At 41.5% G+C, this 22,739-nt stretch overlaps 1 protein-coding gene across 2 annotated transcripts in view; it reads right to left on the bottom strand.

The window, feature by feature from the left end:
* Positions 1-7,900, bottom strand: part of slc29a4a (solute carrier family 29 member 4a) — a 39,161-nt gene extending 31,261 nt beyond the window's left edge. For both annotated transcript variants that reach the window (XR_003674693.1, XM_028456194.1), the window contains exon 1: positions 7,738-7,900. The gene's annotated coding sequence lies outside the window, so the exon portion shown is untranslated. The remainder of the gene's footprint in view (positions 1-7,737) is intronic.
* Between the last annotated feature and the right edge of the window lie 14,839 nt (positions 7,901-22,739).

The following is a 22,739-nucleotide window of genomic DNA, read 5'->3' on the forward strand; positions in this document are numbered from 1 at the left end:
TGTTACTCTTCCTAATCAATTAAAAATATTGGTATTAATAATATAGGTGTAGGCGTCTGAACCTTTTTTCTGTCAAAAATAGTCAAAAAAAATCAATTTAATCGATTAATCAAATTTGTAGATAAAAACTATTTTTAGAATTTTTTCTGACTTTTTCGCGTTACGATGTGAGCCCGCCCCCTCTTTGTTTACATGTGTTTACCCTTTGAGTAGGTTACATGTGCGCCACACACCAATTTTTTATTTGCACACATTATTTTTTATAATTGAAATGTTATATGTTATAAACTATGTAGTTATCTGATTTCTTAATCAGAAAATTTAAGCTACTGTGAAGTTACTGTTGCACTTTTGCTTTAACTTGGTTTAAGCTTGGAATAGTTGAATGACTGAGAATCATGTACTTTTTATTTTAGGATTGTTCTATACATTTTAACTCCTGAGGACAATCACAGCAATAAAGTTGTACTTTTGATAATAGATCTGATGTCTGCAGTCATTTTTAAGTGCATTAAAAAAAACATCGAATCAAAACTCAATTTTTTTTTTTTTTTAAATCTGATTTTTTTTTTGTCAAAATCGCCCAGCCCAAATAAATACATATGTGTAAGCTATTAAATTGTAACATGGTTCAGAACATTAACTTCTTCAGTGGTTTGAAAACATTCTCCCCCTGATGCCTGATGTCCTCATGGAAGACGTCCTTAGATCCTACAAACCAGGAACACCAAACAAGAGCTGCACTCTTTTGCCAGTCTGTCATCCAACTTGTTGAAATACTTATGCTTGATTATTTCCAATGACGTGCCGTGACCACTAGGGTTGGGTAGGCACGTTGCAAATCGAGACCATAAATGACAATTTCATATGTTTCTGCTGGCAAACGTTAATTCAATTAAAATCAACATTATTTGTATAAAGTAATTACCAACAAAGTCATCTCAATGCGCTTATCAAAATATAAAATTCATAATAAGAAAGAAAAAACCCATCAAGATCCACATGAACAAGTGTTTATCATCTAACAAAATCAACATCATAAACACCATTAAAGAAACATAAACAGTAATTTAATATAGCCTCCATACTCTCCAACAACATATATCTCATGACACGACAGCACATCTGTTGTTTGTGTTGGAAACACAGAAACACAGAGAAAATGACAAAAACAACAACTCAGAACATCCTCAGTGAGGAGCATCCACAAAGTCAATCCTTCCTTTTGTTCCATTTACTGTAGAAAGTACCAACAATGTTCTGACCTTACCTTTGCTGAAGGTCTGGTAGCTCAGGTGTTGGTCTCCATCTTTTAAAAGATGTAGGTTTTTCCTCAAAAAAAAGTTTCTTTATCGTCTTTAGCGCTGTCATCCTGACTGTAGTCAGAGAACGTAGCAGCAGTGGTCACATGATATCAATTCACTAATGCACTGTGAACTTACGTATAGCATTTAGCATAGCGCGGCTATGTCCAAAGGCAGCTCTCTACGCTGCCTTTGGACATAAATGGTTGTCATCTTGGGGAACTGACTGAGCAAACACATAAAAACACGCTATGGGAACAGAGGCAGAGCAGCAACGTGCTTTTTGGAGGGGGCGTGGCCTCCCTCTGCCTTACAGCGGAGTGAGACTGTGCAGCCATACCAGGAAATAGCAATTTAGTAATTTGGGCTATGAAACGCACAAAATGCTGACACTTTCAAACTTATAGGTACTGTAGGCTATTGGAAATGGAAAAATAAATAATTTATAATTATATTATAATTAAAACAAATCAAAATTAAAATATCAATTCACCCTTGGGTAGGCATTACCTACCTTGCCTACCCTGACGGCACGTCACTGCTTATTTCTATTCTGCCATGAACACATTGATCTCTTTATCTGATGAATCAGCACTGTAATAAGTGTTTGTAATGTAATGGCTGTACTTTGGATATTTATAGACATTAATCATACAAATATTAAGTGGCCTGTGTTGAATGTTTCATTATTAGCAGCTTGTCTCTCTCTGATATGCTTCAGTCAGGTGTTGGTGCACCGACACAGGTACTGAAGCTTTTGTGCTAACTGTTTGCATAATGAACAATATCAATACGCATTTGCATTGATTCTGCTTAGAACAATGAGTGTGACCTCAGCAGCTTCCTGCTCACTGAAGTGAATGAAAGCCTGCAGCAGCTGCTCTAATGACAGATTGGGGACCTGGTGAGAGGAGTTTATGTTCTCACATTCAGCGGAAAATGTCTTTGTGGCTGACATATTGTACAATTTAGTTTAATTGTCTGACTGAAGCTAAGATGCTTCCTAAAGATGATGGTTTTTATACTTGTCCATTTCCAACGAAAATAAGCGTAAAATGAGCTGACAAAGCTTCGGTAGTGAAGAGCATGGTTGGGGTCAATTATCATTGTGAGTGCATAATTGGTAATTAATTACAATTATGATAATAATTGAAACAATCTATTGCTGTTGTAATCGTAATTGGATTGTAAGTGGGTTCAGATAATTAGGGCCCGAGCACAACAATACGTAGGACCCTACTGTAATGCACCTCGTTTTTATTATTATGTTATTTACCTAAACACTATCAAAATCTCATGAAAATGTGTACGCATATTAGCACTGGCAAAGAATTTGATATTTTGGGGGAATTACACATGAATGGCAAAATGACTCAATGGCACCGCCTTGAAAATTGTATTGGCTCCTAACTGACTGATGACATCATCACTGTGGAATTTCTACAAAATTCTGACATCATCATAGTGCTGGGCAAAAAATAAATTTAATCGATTTATCGAATTTTGTAGATAAAAAATATTTTTATTTTTCCAAATTTGAGTTTAAATAATTTATTTTTATATTTTTCCCACCACAGTTTTTGGACTTTTGGACAGTTACCGTAGCACGATGTGAGCCGGCCCCCTCTTTGTTCACCCTTTGAGTAGGCTATATGAGTGCCACATGTTTTACTCGCACTATGCTGAGATGCTAAGGGAAGAGTTTATTATCTTTTTAATTGCAATGTTATAAACTTGAAATTATTGAATGACAGACTCATTTACTTTTTATTTTGGGATTGTTTTATGCATTTTAACTCTTGAGGACAATGACAGCAATAAAGTTGCACTTTTGATATTATATCTGATGTCTGCAGTCATTTTTAAGTGCATTAAAATAAATGAATACAGTGATGATGTCAGAATTCTACGGTGTACTGAAGAACTCTTACTTCAGTACACTGAGGATTTCACTGATCTGGGCAGGTACTTCTTTATACCACTACAGAGTTCAGGAAGTTTTCACAGCACAGGCTGATCACGTGACACACGAGCGAAGCTTATGGTAGTTATTAAGAGTTTGCCAAAAAAAGGAGTTATGGTTTAACTCAACCGTCATTGATAATTATAGCGCCACCTATTGGTAAAAGGAAATCATAGACATTATATTTGCACACAACATTGCAGGAAACTTTGTGATATAATCCTTGAAAATGGTCAGCTACGTGCCACACTCGTGCACCACGTGGTTGCAAGGGCCAGTTCATCTCTGCTTGAAGCTTTAATTGACTTTGTAATTGTAATTTGAATGAAAATTCTATAAAAACTTTAATTAAAATTTTTAAAAAAAAATATTAAAATTAAATTAAATTACGTGCCATTATACAGTTTTATAGCTTACACATATGTAAATATTAAAATATGTTTTAGATCAAGTTTTCCCACTACCTGCCACTTCTCTTGAGGGTCATTTGACTATTTTTGCCAGAAAAAAGGTTCAGACGCCTACACCTATATTATTAATACCAATATTTTTAATTGATTAGGAAGAGTAACAAGCAGAACAAGAGATGAAAAACATAATAGATGATAATATTTTTTAGTGTATTGTACAGTTGATTTAAAGCATGGGTCAAACTGACCTGTTATCATAAGAGATGCTAACAGAAAGCTAACGTTACAGTTACATTGTATGGGGTTATTTATTCCACTATCAGTAATTGTGATTAATTGAAATGTAACTTCAGTAATTGAGAACGTAATTCTAATTGACTATTGGGGGGAATTGATCATTGTAATTTTAATTGTAAATGAAAGAAATGCCAGTCACCATTCTGTAATTGGGTTGTAATTGAACATGGATAGTTGAAGATGTAATTGTAATTGAAAAATGTAATTGACCCGCTGCAGAGGTTTACAACATGGGCTCTCAGTGTGAATTAAAGGTTTGATTCTTTGTCTGTGAACGTATAAAATGTGCTTGTTAAGGTAACTTCTTCTTCTTCTTCTTCTTCTTCTTCTTCTTCTTCTTAATAAATCCACCTTCCCATGCGTGAACAAGCACCAAATTATTCACAAAGTTCCAGAGTCATGACATGAAACACGTGTGCTATAGATTTGTAACTTTCAGCAAAATGTATCCCCCAGTACGTATTTGACCTACAGTATGTCCTCCCACAACCTTTGCTCAGTTGACACCAACCTTTCCACAGCTCATCTTCAGACTGTCCCACACAAACCATCTACACAGATTTTTGATTTATTTAAAAATTGAGCCTACAGTGCATCAAATTGTTCGATTGTAAACAGTATTGCTGAATACATTTTCAATGTGTATAACAAATAACATAATTTGTGAGTCATGATAGACAGCTAATTTTTATCTCACAAACTGATCTTTTTTACAGTATTCTGAATTTCGCTCTTAAAGTAATTAAAGTCAATGCAAAAATGACATTTTATAAAATTAGTTTTTCACTAATGGAACAGTTACACTTTATAATAACTATCCATTATAAGTAGCTAATAGATCATTATTATTAAACTGTTAGATGATGAGTGCTTGTCAATATTTGTTAACAGTTTGTTAAGGATTTATAACTGTGCCTTATAGATAGCTAATAGTTAACTTATGTTAGTTAACAACTTATAAATTATATGTTACCTGTATGTTGATGATTACTAACTATACCTTATGAATTACCAAGAGAACTACTACTACTAAACTACGTACTACTGGCTTGCATGTACTGTATGTATTAAGCTACAGACACTGTCTGTAGCTTAATACATACCAGTGATATCCATCATTCAGAACATCAGACACACGCTGTATTGTCTACTAATATTATTTCCATGTGGGTTACTTTAAAGGTCCAGTATTAAGCTATTTTTCACACATCTCCATTTGTTCTAAGAATCCCAACAACATAGTATTTGAGGTTTATTTTCCCAAACTCGCCTGTTTTATGGAGTTTTAGCCTCTGAAAAATCACTTTAATGACGCTTCTAAAAACAGGTGGTTTTGAGGCCTTCATGCATATGAATGAGTGGGCGTGTCTGTATACACAGACTTTATGCCTCACTCTTGTAGAGGGTGATCAATGATCACTATAGCAATTTTCTCTTGCTATCCACACACTCTTGTTATTGTTTTCAGCCAAAAAAACTGCACATTACAGTAAAACACATGGATATTAAAGAGGCTATTGTGATTGTGAGTCAGACAAACGCTGCTTCACGGTGTGCGTGCGGCAGCAGCAGCGGAGTCAGTCATCTGCTTCAGCTCTTTCTCAGCGGAGCTGCTATTTCGCTTACTTGTCATACACACCTCTTCTAACCACAGGAATAGACCATTTTAGGTGATAATCATTTGTTTTCTCCAACCGCTGCGTCGTATTGGGTCACCAACACGTCCGATTACATCAAAGGCGATACGAGGCGATATAACGGCTACTAAAAATGGAACTGATTATGAGCACTCTAAACATATGCCGACCTAATTCCATGGTGGAAGTGGCTTCTTCTTACAACAGAATGAAGCGGTTCAAGAATGATTTAAAGCTGCAACCACCCACATATTTTTTTAAATCAAATATAGACATAGTGCAGGCCTCGTCATAGATCGATAAATCGAAGATCATTTGCTTGAAAAAAAAAGATGTAAAGCTTGAAATTGCACTAAAGTTTGCATTGTGGGATGTGGAGTCCCATGTTTTTATTTAATTCCAATATCAGGAGGAATACCAGGAACAGACTAATGCAAAAATGGTATCGAGCCAATCACTGCCTTCCTGTCTGAAGAAATCACAGGAAGAATGAACTAAAAACATTTCTGTGCATCTGTCAATGAAACGCCACATCCCACAATGCAATGAGTGATCACGTCAACAAAGCGTTTAAGGTGTAGATGAAAATAAACTTCTTAAACAATTTGCATCTTTTTTTGAGCAAATGATCATTTTATTGATGAATGAGGCCTGAACGATGGATTTATCTGATCACAAATGATCAACAGCTTTGATTGGATGCTAAGCATTTGATGCAATACTAAGATCCTGATGTCAAATACCACAGCACACCTTCAGTCAACCCTTCATAAATTCAAGTACTTACAATATATCATTAAATTGTCACATTTGAGTGCACCTATTTTACCACTATCATTCCACAAATAAACATCCTAAACCGAAATCAATTTGTTCTTTTTTTTATAAACATATCTTTACCATTTTATGTTATTTGTCTCTTCTTCTGAGTGCAATGTCATAGAATCACACCATTCATTATTTTAAAGTTCTGGTAAAGGATATATGTTGGTTATGTAAGTTATAATAATCTGCTGGAATTATATATGTATACAAATGCTTCTCATTACATTATATCTGATTAAGCTGTTTATTTACGAGGCTGTGGGCGTATTTTATGACGTCCTTCTACATTACATCTGTACAATGACAATAATAATTCATCTTTTTTTATCTTAACCATCACCACAGCCTAAAAGCGTGTGTCAGGTTCTGTTTAGTTTTGGTTGTCTGTAGCCCTTGTGATCCTCTTTCTATTCACTAAGTCTTTGTTGGTTCTGTTTAGTTTTTATAATAGTTCTAATTTCACGTGTTAACTCTTGTCTTTGTGTTCCCAGGTATTCCTGCTGGGGTCTCCTCCAATCAGTGATTTGGGTTGTGAGTGATTAGCTGCCTCATGTTTCCACACAGGTGTGGCGCGTAACCAAATGTTAGGACACAGAACAATGGCTGTATCATTGTGAATGTCTGTTACCCTCCTTGTGTCCTGCTGTGTTTTGCACTATGCTCCCTGGTTTCCTCGTGCCTCCCATGTATTTTTGTCATTAAAATGAACGTTACACCTGCCTGATTCTGTCTCTGTGCTTGGTCATCCTCAACTCTGACATGTGACAGAGCGTGGTTTCTGTCATATTAGTAAAACACTGTAGTTTATGTCGTGTTATTAAAATACCATAGTTTATGTTAATAAAAGACAGTAGTTTGTCATGTTAAAAGACTGTGTGTCATGTTAAAAGACTGTGTCATGTTGCCTTCAGGCTGTAGGGGGAGCTCTCAGCCTCCGTCTTTAAATCAAAGGGTTTCAACCAGCCGCTCAAATTAAATTCTAGCTCTAATGTCGACCTGTACTTTATTCTATTGTTGTTAAAACCAGCAAAAATCAGGTGGTTTTTATCCACAGAGTAATAATTTATTTGATGTCGGAGTTTTATCTGTGTGTGTGTGTGTGTGTGTGTGTGTGTGTGTGTGTGTAATTAAAATGTAATTTAACAAAATGTACAAAAGAGTAATTGTTAGCTATAAATATAAAGGTTCAATCCTGAACAATGCTATGATTCAGCGTCTCTCCTCGTCTCGTCTCCTCCGTGAGCCGTAAATCGTCTAACAACAGGTTCTAATATTATATATTATTAATAATGGTTCCTCACCTCCACCGTTCTTCTCTCTGATGTCCGAACACACAGCCTCTACACTGGACCCTGGAAGTGGGCTCTACCGGTCGGACCCGGTCCTTCCTGCCCCTCAGACCAGCAGGGAAGCCCGGTACCGTCAGTCCGTCCGTCTGTCCGTGAACGCACCATCCAGCAGCAACAGAAGAGGAAGAGGAAGAGGAAGAGGAAGAGGAGGAGGAAGAGGAGGAGGAAGAGGAAGAGGAGGAGGTGCTTTGCCTCTGGCTGTCCTTGTTTTTCCGTTAAATCTTTCCTAAAGTGACTATAGTCAATATTCAGCATCAGAGACTTTATTTATGACCTTCTGCCTTTTATTTACCTTTATCTACAGAACAAACTTATAGGTTTAAATCACACTATTAAGGTGTGCTGTGGTATCTGACTTCAAACAAGTACATTCTTCACCCTCTAAAGCAGTGTTTCTCATTTCAAATGGGGTACGTGTACCCCTAGGGGTACGCAATGGCACTACAGTGCATGGATACTTAAATTAACAAATGAAAGCATTAAAAATATGGGGTTTTTATAATGTTTATTTTTGGTCAGAAATGATAATCACACTGAATATTACCAGCAACTGACAAAACAACAACAAAAAACACACACACTAAGAGAGAAAAATACCAGCAACAAAGACACTAAATGAGAAATTAACAAAAATAAACAGAGGAACATACAAAACAACACAAGAAACAACAATCGATGCCAAAAACACACAAAATAAGAAAAAAAATATACTGAATAATAAAACAAACAACAACAAAATACACAAAATGTTAATAGAAATGATCTGAATTAGAACATGAACTGAAAATACAAAAGTCAGTTTTGGTCCTACAGCAGGATACCTTAAAATATAAAACAATCAAATTAAACAAATTTATTCAGGAGTCACTAATACTGCTTCATTGCACTTATTTACAAAATGCGATTCTTTAAAATGTGTGTTATCATTCATTCATTCCATCATTATGATCTATAGTTGTTGTTTTTTCACAGAATTCTGAGCAAAATGTTGTTGGTCGGACAAAAGGGGGACTTGAGTTCAGAAAAATCAATCAATCAATTTAAATTAATCAGGACACGTACCGTCTTCACCCTCTAGCACATGTTTTCAAACTAAAGGCCCGGGGCCAATTCTGGCCCTTTATAGCCTTCATTTGTCCCGCAGGGGAAATTGAAATGACAGAGAAAACATGAATCTTTGTGTAAAATACCAACTAATTCAGTTGTAGATATCTTAAATTCAATAAACTCTACAATATTTTTCAGGACTTATGATTTTGCCGTGCCTGTATAATATGACTGCAGTCGTTTACAATTACAAATTATGAAAAATAACTTTTAATTTTCCCTGCAACCCTGAAAAGGGAGCAACCGGGTTGGAAAATGGACAAAATGGATGGCTGTACTCTCATCTTTTCTTTTCTTTTTTTCTTGTTACCTTGTCTGCACATGTTTGTCAAAGGTCAACACTATATGTAGTGTAATCTTTTTACAGCAGCTATGCATGTTGTATTATTACAATTAAATAAATACATTTATTTATTGCATAACTGTGGCCATCGCCAGCCCTCCCTAAGGAAGGATAAGAAACACTTTATTAAAGGAAGGATATAAAAGTAGAAAGCAGTGTTACACCTCGGTGAGGGGGAAGGGAACAGGGAAGAGGGAGTTAGGGTGGGATAATGACATGTTGACTGTTTTAAGGTGAGAGTGAATTGTGATGTTATAGTTGTGCATATTGTGTTGTGTAATCAGGTAAAGGGGCAGTATTATGAAAAATCATTTTATGGTGGTTATGCTACAGTGATATACATCCCTTTAGCCTCATTCAGAGGGCCACAGTTAAAAAAGTTCTGTGTCCTCCCCAGTGTTTGGAATAACGGCGTTTAAAGTAACGGCGTTAGGTAACGGCGTTTGTTTTTCAGTAACGGGGTAATCTAACTAATTACTTTTGACGCCGTTACAATGCCCTTATCGTTACTGAACGTTCAATGCGGTGCGTTACATGCATTGATTAAATAAAATGTTTTCCGAAAGCATACCCGGCTTCTGAATCAGCTGTTGTGAGGAGGTGGGTTAAAAACAAGGTGAGCGATTATGATTGGCTAAGACGATGTCCCAGTACCCCGCGACGCACACACACACACACACACACTACAGATTGGATGAATCAGCAGAGATGGTGAACGTGGAACAGTCTGATGAAAAGTTGACATTTTTAAGGTGACGATACAAACACTACTTTAAATTAATTGTGGTCAAAGGCAAGAACGTGTATGTGAAGTGTTCATTATATCCAGGAGAGAAGACTTTGTCAACATCCGTTGTAAGCAACCCAAATTTAATGAAGCACCTCACGATACACCAGTGACGTGCCGTGACCACTAGGGTTGGGTAGGCACGTTGCAAATCGAGACCACCAATGACAATTTCATATGTTTCTGCTGTCAAGCGTTAATTCAATTCAAATCAATTTTATTTGTAAAAAGCAATTTCCAACAAAGTCATCTCAATGCGCTTATCAAATATAAAATTCATATAAGAAAGAAAAAAACCAATAAGATCCACATGAACAAGTGTTTAGCCATCTAAGAAAAAAAAGGGGTGGAACTAAAAAGAGGGAAGGGAGAAAAGGAGACACCTCGACCAGTGGCTAGTAGAGTTAGCTTTCGGTTTTTGTTATTTTTCGGCACTCCTCCAACCCAGTATTAGCCTGTTCTTGAGGGTAATAAAACCCGGTTCATCCGGTTAAACGGCAGCCACTCTGTGTCCTCGTCATTCGGCTAGTTAGCCCCGTAGTGTCGGGCCGCAAACGCTACACTGGTGTCAGAAGTGGGATTGCCAAGCCTCCATTCCCCTCACATACGCGGGCTACAACAGCGAGCTACTAGCCTACTGCAGGACTGAGATGGCCGAACGTCGGAAAGTCCGACACTTCAACCCATACACCCCGCCAGAACACCTACGGGAGTACCAGCTGATGCCAGCCAAGCGGTGAGAAGGAAAAAGAAGCTTAACTCACCGATGGCCACATTGCTGACTGAAGTCCCCGATGTGATGAAAAAAATCCTTTTCAATTTACGGCGACACACCGACCACACAGATGAGACAGAGGTGGACGGTCTGTCGCGCGCACGTCCTGCCCAGCCACAGCACGATGACGTCACCGCTGTGTCTCAAGGTAAAGTGGTGGGCCAACAAAGCACTATCCCAGAGTTGCAAAACACATTACAGCCAAATAGAAGATGACTTTTTGCACAGAATGAGTATTGCAATGGAGCGTGCTTTTGAACGTGTCCTGAATAGCTCTAAATGTAACCAGCATCCATATGGGGGAAACACAAGACTCTGTTTTTAAACTGGATGAAAATGAGAGCCAACTGATGATAATGACACCAACAGCACCCCAGTTAACATGCTAATGTTCCGTGGCTGTAACCCCTGTTAGCTCCATGGCTGCTGTCCACTGTCAGAGTGACCTGGTCCCCGCTCTTACTACTGCCCTCACTACAGCCCTGGCTGCTCTTCAGAAACAAGCCCCAGAACCCGTTTCCCGGAGCGGCAGCATAAAGTGGGACGCTATGATGGCCTCACCTCTTGGGAAACCTACTGTGCCCAGTTTGAGTTGCTAGCCACGGCCAACGGCTGGTCCCCGGGAAAAGGCTGTTCAATTGATCTCCGCGTTAGAGGGGGAGGCAAGAAGAGTACTCATGGACATCACCGCTGCCGACCTGGAAATCCACAAGCTATATCCATGGCCCTGCAGAGACGGTTTGGGAGCACCACCCCTGCAGTCGTTATGCGGCAGAGGTTCAACGAGCGCATGCGGAACCTGGAGAAAAATTAGGTGTGTTTGCGGCGGAGCTGCGCTACCTTTCACAAAGGGGATTTCCTGACTTTGATGAAACCACGCGGTTGGTGTTAACTAAAGAAGCTTTCATCCGTGGTCTCTTACCCCCGCCATTACGCCAGCAAGTCCGACTCGCCGACCCACAGACTTTGGAGGCAGCACTGGAGAAAGCGTGGTTGAGGACATACTCACGGAAGGCTTGGACTACCAACCAAGACAGGTCCATGCCGCCTAGTGGCCATAGCCTTCAGTCTCCTGGACCTGTCACTATCCAGGCAGGCTCAGAACGTAAAACGATGTCTCCGGCCGACCGACAGAGCCAAGTTTGCTGGAGATGCCATGGGAGAGGCCACATGGCGTGTTTGCCCGGTGCCTGATTCTGCCCTGCAAGCCGGAACAGGGAAACTCCAGAGGCTCGGTGTAGAGGGGGGAGACCCGAGCCGCCCTTCGCTCCCCACAGAAAACGAGACACAACCTGCTGTGAAAGCGCTCCCCCCCTGTCAACCATGCTCTCCTCAATCTGAACGCAGCTTCCACTAACTGCTGTAGGGTAGCTCTGTTAGTTAATGGCCAATGGACCAAGGGCTACTGGATACAGGCTCCACTGTGTCGCTCCTTCACCCTGACCTAATGCCGACAGGTATCAGAACTCAGACGCTGATATTCCACTCACCACAGTCACCGGAGAGAAGGCTCCCATGCTCGGAAGAAGCACTGTTCACATCGAAATAGGGCCCTACTCGGCCTGCAACCAGTTTGGGTCGCCAAAATAAAGAGGACTGCTTACTCGGAATGGATTTTCTGTGTGCGGCAGGGGTGACATTAGACCTCGGGGCACGTACTGCGACATTCAAAGACGGGGCTTCCGTTCATTCCTGGACATAACCACACATTGAAAATGGACATGAAGTTGTGTGAGAACCATAGTGGGGAGAAAGACCCGCCCTGTCCCGGTCCACCACAATGGGAGGCCCGTTTGCGGATGTCCCCCTCCACCGATGATGACCACCTCGTAACCCCAGAACCGATGCACATGTTCACACATCTCCCTGCGGCCGTAGAGACTGTGTGTGTGGCCTCCATTCCTGAAGCAGAGTCAGCAGCCAGTAAAGCGGTCCAAGACATCTGGGAGAGGAACCAGGAGGGCTTGAACCCTTGTTTGACTATCGACACAGTTTTGCCACTGGCCCGAGTGATGTTGGTCAAACGCATTTGGTTCAGCACTTTATCAAAACAGGGGATGCACAGCCTATTCGCCAGAGACCTAGAAGACTACCCAAAGCCCGGCAAGCTGCGGCTGATCAGATGATACAAGAGATGAGGGACGCTGGCATAATCAAACCATCGGAGAGCCCATGGGTGTCACCAGTCGTAATGGTCCCTAAGAAAGATGGTGGCTCTAGGTTCTGCGTCGACTACCGACCGCTGAATGACAGGACTGTGAAGGACTCCTATCCACTGCCACGGATAGATGAGTCCCTTGATTATGTGGCCGGTTCAGCATGGTTCTCCTCATTGGACCTCCAGAGTGGGTACTGGCAGGTGGCCATGGCCCCAGAGGACAAACCCAAGACCGCCTTCACCACGGGACGTGGCTTATGGCAGTTCACCACCATGCCATTCGGATTATGTAATGCCCCGGCCACATTTGAGAGGCTAATGGAAAAAGTCCTTTTGGGGATGCCGCCTGAACGCTGCCTCGTCTACCTCGATGATCTCCTTGTCCACGGACCATCTTTTGACTCAGCATTCGAGGCTCTGGGGGAGGTACTAGAGCGGATTAACCGGGCCGGCCTTAAACTTCACCCGGGGAAGTGCAGGTTTCAGCGGCAGGAGATCTCCTTCTTGGGTCACAGAGTCAGTGGAGCGGGGATCATGACAGAACCAGACAAGGTAGCTGCTGTCAGGGATTGGCCAACCCCCACGGACATTCACCAGCTGAGATCATTCTTAGGGCTCGCCTCCTATTACCGGCGTTTCGTGGAAAGGTTCTCTACTATAGGGGCCCCCATGTTTGACTTACTGCGGAAAGACAGACCTTACGTGTGGGGACCCCAACAGGATGCCGCCTTCCGAGAGCTGAAGCAAGCCTTGTGTAAGGACCCAGTGCTGGTCGCACCAAATGCAGCATTGCCGTTCATCCTGGATACAGACGCTAGCAACACAGGTCTTGGGGCTGTACTCTCGCAGCTGACCCCTGGTGGCGAACGGGTGGTTGCCTACCACAGCCGTACCCTGGATAAGTCAGAAAAGAACTACTGTGTCACCCGTAGAGAACTATTAGCAGTGATCGACGCAGTGAATCACTTCAAGCACATCCTCTGCGGCCTTCCGTTCACCATCCGCACGGATCACGCCGCTTTGAAGTGGCTCATGTTTTTTAAGGAACCGGAAGGGCAGGTTGCCAGGTGGATTGAACAACTTCAGGCTTTTCAGTTCACCATACAACACAGAGCCGGAGAGAGTCATACAAATGCGGACAGCCTCTCCCGCCGACCGTGTGCACCAGGATGTCAACACTGCAACAGGGCGGATGAGCGGGAAGCAATTAACCGACCGACTGGAGATGCGATCTGCCGGGCCCTGTTACCTGAAGATGTAAGGGGTTGGGCTGAGCTGCAGGCCGCAGACCCTGACCTCAAAATGGTCATAGAGTGGCTGGAGGCGGACAACCGGCCACCCTGGGACGATGTTGTGGCTCAGTCAGCTACTGTCAGAGGCCTGTGGTCCCAGTGGCCTGGGTTGGAGCTGCAAGGAGGAGTCCTGAAGAGATGCTGGCTTGAACCAGCCACCGGAGAGCCACGTTGGCAGGAGGTTGTGCCAAAGGACCACCGAGACAAAGTGTTGGAGGCACACCATGGACTTCCTGGAGTGGGTCACTTTGGAGTGACAAAGACTTTGAGACGGCTGAGACAAGCATTCTATTGGGGCAGGAGTCGGAGGGATGTTGAGGACTACTGCCGCCACTGCGATTCCTGTACTGCCTGTAAGGGTCCCCAAGGTCAGTCACGTGCACCTTTACAGCAGCACTGGGTTGGGGCGCCTATGGACCGGGTGGCAGTCGACGTGTTGGGGCCCCTTCCCCGTACCAGCCGAGGTAACCGGTTTGTTTTGGTCGCCATCGACTACTTTACAAAGTGGATGGAGGCGTACCCCATTCCAGACCAGGAGGCGACAACCGTGGCCGAAGCCTTGGTCCAAGGAATGTTCAGCCGCTTCGGGACCCCCTCCGTGCTCCACTCCGATCAGGGTCGGAATTTCGAATCGGAGGTATTCACCACTATGTGTAACCAGCTTGGCATCCGGAAGACGAGGACCACTCCCCTGCACCCATAAAGTGACGGGCTGGTGGAGCGTTTCATGCGGACCTTGGGCGCTCAGCTAGCCCTCACTACCGCTACAGATCAGAGTGACTGGGACCTGCAGCTACCCCTCATTCTCATGGCCTGCCACAGTGCGGTCCAAGAATCCACTGGCTGTACTCCTGCTCTGCTGATGTTGGGCAGGGAGCATAGAACACCACCAGAGCTGGCCTATGGACGACCACCTGATGCACCAGATGCCATGGCTGGGCCCGAGTATGCCAGGCAGTTACAGGACCGCTTAGAGGCGGCCCACGGATTTGCCCGACGTCAGGCTGAACAGGCAGGGGTCCGCCAGAAAAGATGCTATGACATGCGAGCCAAGGGGCAGGACTTCCGGGCTGGGGACCTCACCTGGGTGTATGGACCCAAGAGAGTGAAAGGCCGCTGCCCCAAACTGGACAGCAACTGGGTTGGTCCCTGTTATGTGGTGGAGAGAGTTGGAGAAGTTGTGTATCGAGTCAAACTGGCACCCAGAGGTCGCACGGTTGTGCTGCACAGGGATAGGATGACACCATACCGGGGGAAGCAGCAACCCGCCTTCCCAGTGACAACCCCTAGGGCACGGGTGAGATCGTCACATCGCAGTAGAGCCCCACCGAGGCGGCGTCAGGATGTGCCGCCAGGAGAGGCTGTGACACCGCTTGGAGCCCTGGTGCCAAAGGACAATGTCACAACGATTGGGACCCTGCTGTTGGATGGTGGAGTCAGAAGGTCACAGAGGGAACGGCGCCCTCCGGGTCACTTCCAAGACTTTCTTCTTCCTCGGGGACGAGGAATTAGAGGGGGGGGGGGGGGGGCGTGTAGCGACTGAGGTGTATTGACTGTTTCACATGTGATAGGAAATTAAATCATCTAAATTGAACTTTGAATGAGATACTGTACTAGCCTCAGCATTGAGGTCAAAAGGTCTCCCTCCCTTTGTGAAGTGTAAATGTAGACCAAGGGGGGACCCTTTCCCCTTCCTGGCCAAGCAAAGGAACAGTAGGATCAAAGAACAGGTTCGTTCCTGTTCTCACCTCTTTGTTACATTAAACAATCAATCAATGTTTACTTGCTAAGTTTTCAAACTCTGGGCTCCGAACCCATGCGGAGCCCAGGGGATTTTATCACCCCCAAAGGTAACTCAGGATGTTGGAAGAATACCAGCTGTTTGTTTCCCCCTCAAAATGAGATCAAAGAATATGTATTTGTTTGAAAAGTCACAAATGAAGGATTATTGGAATGGTTCTTGCAGAAATCTAGATTGCAAATATAGTTTGTTCAATGCCACTCTTCAGATAATTCAAGAACCAACAGAATGTTCTCATTCATATAACCCATTGTCAACTACAAGTGTTATTCATTCTATGCAATATACCTCTTCACTTCAAGCTGAGTATAAGATGTCAACAGATGGCTTTATTTGTGACCACCTGCCCGTTATCTCTGTAACTCCACTGTTGGATGTTGATTAATTTGTGAACCCTGAAAGTTTCTTGTTCCCAGGTTGGTACTTCCTCCATTTGTTGAGGTGTGAAAGTTTGTGGCTTTCTTTCTTTGTTCTAAGGCTAAAGCCTTAGACTCCTCCCGTTGGTCTCAAGTCATATAGGCCTTTTTTGGCTAAGATTCTTCAGAGTAAATCTGACCCCAACTGCTCTCACAGGGCCTCTGCCTCAGCCCTGTTCTTTTGATTCTGCTTGTGTTAATAAACTTTGTGTTATTATGCATGCTAGTTTCATCTACGATCCTTATTCATCCTCCACATCATCACCCGGGGAAACACGACACGACCCTGCAGGACTTTAGGGGGGATTGATTGGAAGTTGTGGGGGAAGGAGTTGCCCTAGTTAGGCGGATAGGCCAGTTTTTGTTGGGAGCGGAAGAGGAACTAAAAAAAGGGGTGGAACTAAAAAGAGGGAAGGGAGAAAAGAAGACACCTCGACCAGTGGCTAGTAGAGTTAGCTTTCCGTTTTTGTTATTTTTCGGCACTCCTCCAACCCAGTATTAGCCTGTTCTTGAGGGTAATAAAACCCGGTTCATCCGGTTAAACGGCAGCCACTCTGTGTCCTCGTCATTCGGCTAGTTAGCCCCGTAGTGTCAGGCCGCAAACGCTACAGTATGAAACATGTTCTGACCTTACCTTTGCTGAAGCTCTGGTAACTCAGGTGTTGGTCTCCATCTTTTAAAAGCTGTCGTTTTCCCTCAAAACAAAGTTTCCTTATCATCTCTAGCGCTGTCATCACACTGTAGTGTTATCCCGCCCACTAGCTAGAGAACGTAGCAGCAGCAGTCACGTGTCATCTATTCACTAATGTGCTGTGAACTTACGTATAGCATTTAGCATAGTGCAGTTACGTGCAAAGGCAGCTCTCTACACTGCCTTTACGTGTAAATTGATGTCACATTGGGGACCTGACTGCGCATGCGCAAACACGTAAAATCACGCAATGGGAACGGAGGCAGAAGAGTGATGTGCCTTTGGGAGGGGGCGTGGCCTCCCTCTGCCTTACAGCAGAGCGAAAAAAAAAAAAAAAAAGACTGTGCAGCTGTTCCAAGAAACAGCGCTGTTTAGTAATTTGGGCTATGAAACGCACAAAATGCGGACACTTTCAAACTTATAGGCACTGTGGGCTATTGGAAATGGAAAAATAAATAATTTATAATTAAAAAAAAATAAATAAATTAGAATTAGAATTAAATAATCAAAATATCAATTCACCCTTGGGTAGGCACTGCCTACCTTGCCTACCCTGACGGCACGTCACTGCGATACACGCATCTAAAAAATGTGAATTCTTTGACATAGAGCAACTTTTTTTTTTTTCTTTTTTTTTTTTTTTTAATAGTAACGCAAATAGTTACTTTCCTTGGTAATGAGTTACTTTTATTATAGAGTAATTCAGTTACTAACGCAGTTACTATAACTAATTACCTTTTTAAAGTAACGTTCCGAACACTGGTTCTCCCTCCCTTGCTCTTCTGAAAGAAAGTGAGCTCCTAACGGGCGAGTTGGATTTTTCCCCACTGATGTGTCATAATGGGGAAACTCCTCCTCCTGACAATCCTGGCTCCTCCTAGCCTATAATAATGTGAGCTCCTCCCTCTCAAACTACCTCACAGGTAAAACACACAGGTTGATATTACAGTTAATATCACAGTTAATATCTTTACATTCAGTATATAGATAAACTGAAGAGCGCTCACATTCAGTTTCATTTTTAGCAGCCGTTACACCACCTTGTATGGCCTTTATGGCAGGGATGTCCAAACGTTTTTCACCAAAAAATACACCAACAGCTGGGCCACTCATGGTGAGGCATATAGTGCCTCAGATGGTTTATTTAAGGAAACAAAATCAATAAACTACAACACAAAAGTGCAATTAACAATTTTCAGTCATGCTTATCAAAGTTTCTTGAATACAAATCAGACAAAAAACTAAAATATTTAATCATATTTAATATATTGCATACTTAATACACTCAATGTGAAAAAACAGCAGCACAATGGCATATTTGCAGACAATAATTTGTTTTAAAAAATGTTTTTTGAGAACAATTAGGTAAAATTTTATAATTTCCCACGGCACACCTGACAATCTCTCACGGCACAAAATTGCACCACGTCACAGTGGTTGAAAAACCAAGCTTTAATCGTGCACTGTAAAATTGTAGGACCAGTTGATATTGAACGAACCAAACAACAAATTAAAAGCACATAACTGAAACAATATATGGGCCTTATGTTTCATAGAGTGAAACTTCAGCTTTGGACCCACAGCGCCCACTAACCTGTGTTAACAGTTAAAACCTCTCCATGCACGGCGATTTCTCATTGGGTTCCTTGACCTAGGTTCGACTGTACACATATTTGAGATGACTTTGAGCACACTGTCTAGTGCGAAGTCAGCGCAGCATGCGTGCTGCAGGAGTGGATGCTTGTTGTCCGTCATTAGGGTGTGTTAAAGGGGACATATCATGCTAAATCCTCTTTTTTAGCCCTTAAATGCATTTTGTTGTATATTTAGTGTTTAGAAGTACAGAAAAGTTCAAATTAGTCTCTTCAGGTGCTCCGTTGATATCTTTATATTCTGTTTTGGTCATACTTTTCAATCTGTTTTGATTTTTCTATTCTGTATTATGTTTTTTGAACAATAACATCACAGTATTTGCAGCAGAACTGCCAAATTAGGACATCGACTACAGGTCCAACACTTCAGCAATCCGCCATTTTTATTCCTCGCTTTTATTTTGTAGTCCAAGCTCCAGGATGCTGAAGTTACGAGAGGATAAGTCAAAATGTTGGGTTGTTGGATGTAGTAACCCACACGCTTCATTACACCGTCTCCCAGCATCAGAACCTTTTCAAAGTGTCTGGTTGAGTTTTATTTTTTATAGAAATGTACCACATCTGTGAATAAGGTCATTTTTGTGTGTGTGAAGCACTTCAATGATGACTGCTTCATCAACCTCCACCAGTATAAAGAAGGATTTACAGAAAGACTTTGTCTGATTGAGGGTTCAATTCCTTCTATCTTTGGAGACGATGAACAGAGCACTTCGGTAAGCTGTAAATAACGCTAAAAAGTGTGATGATAAGACGTCCCTGTCATTGTTTTGTTAGCATTAGCAGTTGAACCGTCTTCATATGTTAGCGCTGTGTGCTCGTTTTAGATCCTTGATGATATGGCCTACGTGATTTAATTTAAGTCTAAAGTTTTCATTAGTCATTTCATTTTGACGTTTTTGTCTCAGAAAAGACTGTATTAAAATGCATTTTGTAACGTTAGCTTGGCACTAGCGTTAGCTCGGTGCTTGTGTTAGCTCACTTGTTAGGGTTCTGCAGGTTCATCATCTTCATTTTCATCTCGCTCCACTGGGTCAGACTCTGGCTGGAACATGTAAGGCTGGATGGACAAGTCTAACGTTGTTGACATTTTGTAAATAACGTGTGAATAAAAAGTTTCTGCGCCGCTAAATAATCGTATCTCTTCTATCAAGCTACAAAAATGGCCGAACAGGGTGGAGTTGAACCGAGTGTCACCTCTGTAACCTGGAGAGGGGGCGGGGTATGAAGTGTCTCATTTGCATTTAAAGAGACAGCACCAAAACGAGTTGCTCTCAGAAGAACATCAGAAAAGGGTAGAAAAGGGGTGGAGCTATAATAATGAGGAATTCAGACCCAAGCATTGCAGTTCCGCTTTATATAGATCATAACTGTATGATTTATATGTAAAAAGGAAGAATTTAAATGATGATATGTCTCCTTTAACAGTCGAAACCTCTCCGTGCACGATAATTTGTCCACCACATACATCCTAGGCTCAAATGCACACATATTTCAGATGGCTATGAGCACACCGTACACTATTCATTTGCTCGTTTTTTTCTAATTTCAACTGTCAAAATACAGCTGGACGGCTTGCTTCCAGTGCTGCCACATTTCATGTTTAGGCTATAGTCCAGTATATTGGCAGTAATTGGCCCCGGGCCAATTATAAAGGGCCGCAGTTGACCCGCGAACCGTAGTTTGGACACCCCTACTTTATGGGATGATCTGACATGTTTGTGAGCCAATGTGATGCAGCAGTAAAACAAAACATTGGGCTATCGTCTTAAACGAACTATTCCTGTGGTCAGAAGAGGGGAGGAGGAGAAGAAAGTGACGTAGCAGCTCATGTAAGTGTTTGAAACTGCTGACTCAGCTGATAGTTGAGAGTTTACTTCCCTGCGGCGCAGAGCGAGCGGTCGCAATCAGTTCCATTTTTAGTAGCCGTTATACCACCTTGTATCACCTTTGTGGGATGATCTGACGTGTTTGTGACCCAATGTGATGCAGCGGTCGAACAAAACAATGGTCTTACATGGAATATTACTGTGGTTAGAATAAGTGAGGAGGAGAAGCAAGACTGTTAATGATTTACTGCTGCTGTAATAAACACACACGCTGAAGTGGCGTGTGTGTTTATGCCCACGTATGTATATGCACGAAGGCCCAAAAAACAGATTGTTTTAAGGAGCTCTTTGAAAGTGACTTTTCAGAGGCTAAAACTCCAGAAAATAAACCTCTAATACTATGTTGGTGGGGTTCTTAGAACAAATGGAAAATGGTGAAATATAGCATAATACTGGATTTTGAAGCCAGTCTGGTGACAAGTGTGGAGAAATTGAAGGTGTGACACAGCACCCAGCTTAAGCATAATGGTGTCGGCTGTGAACAGAGGGAAGGGGTGAGAGGTTATACCAAAAACTGATATGAAAAATTACATTTTCATCAAATTAGTCAAAACATCAGGAGTTTAAAGTGAACATCAAACAGAGACTGAGACATATCATATAATTTACATATCATTTATATGTAGAAGTGAAAACTGTAGGGCACTCATTTTCTCTACAAAAGCATAGTAAATGAACATATACAGTATAAAATCAAAATTTGGTTACTTCATTATATTTATCCTAAGCCCATCTCAGGTTACTCAGTTTCATTATTTAGCTTTGATAAATAAAACACTAACGTTCAGGACTTTTGTTGATGTAAAATTCCAGATGGGATTAAACAACATTAAACTCAGAATAAAATGTATACATCACTATGTGAAATCCAATAAACTGGGTTGAATATGTCCCTAATGTTTTCTTTCCCTTGCCACTGATATTAAACATTGTTCAGTCTTCTTTCATTTATTTCAGATGTTGGAACTGCAGGTCATTTGTTTGTTTTTGTTGTTTTTCGTTATGAACCCTACCTGCTGTTTTTACTCAGTCATCTCTGCCATTCAGCTTCCTTTGGGAATGTGTTTCATAATCAGCCAACCTTCATCTCTCTGAATGTGAGTATTAAAACAATGCCAACATACAGGTGTTTATGGGTACATATTGCAGAGTGTTCTAAATCTAACGCCGTCAGAAGAAAATCCTTCACTTTTTTCAGATGCTAACTGAAACCACAGAAATAGTGTTGAATTAACACTTAAAATAACACTATAAATGTGAGACAGGTTCGTCAGCTCATGATGGATGGGTGATACTGAGGCTTTATAACCTGTATTTACACAAATAGAGTTAAGAAAAGTTATGGAAATAAAAAAAAATAATAATAAAAATGAGTAATTTAAAAAAGGAGGTGCACTAGTTTTCACTCTTACATATAAATGGTAAGTAAAGTATGTAAAGCACAGACAATATCCAAGTATATCAGATGTCCGTCTCTTTAGGGTTTTTACTTAAATTGTCTTGTTTTTGTGAGTACATTTTATTTCATTTTGGTAAATTTTGTGGAATAATTTAGAAAAAACTACATGACTTTGGAATAAATGTAATAATAATAATAATAATAATGAATTTTATTTATAATGCACTTTACATTTCAAATAAAATCTCAAAGTACTACATAGTAAAACAGGATAAAAATACAATACAATACAACAATAAAAGCAGGACAAGTTAAAATTAGCTATAGGCTTTTTTAAAAAGGAAGGTCTTTAGTCCTTTTTTAAAAGCATCCACCGTCTGTGGAGACCTAAGGTGGTCAGGAAGGGCGTTCCACAGACGAGGAGCGGCATGTAGAGTTCTTTTAACAATTAGAGATTAAAAATGACTGCCATCATGTGATATAAACATGAGAAAACTGAAAGCCACTGCAAATATTGTGAGATATCTACAACTGAATTAGTCTGTAATTTACACAATGATTCATGTTTTCTCTGTCGTTTTTAATTTCTCCAGTTGGCCGAATTTGATGCTTTAAAGGGCATGGTTTTAATATGAGATTGACACGTG

Source organism: Gouania willdenowi, chromosome 8 (assembly GCF_900634775.1).
Source record: "Gouania willdenowi chromosome 8, fGouWil2.1, whole genome shotgun sequence".
Taxonomy (NCBI): Eukaryota; Metazoa; Chordata; class Actinopteri; order Blenniiformes; family Gobiesocidae; genus Gouania; species Gouania willdenowi.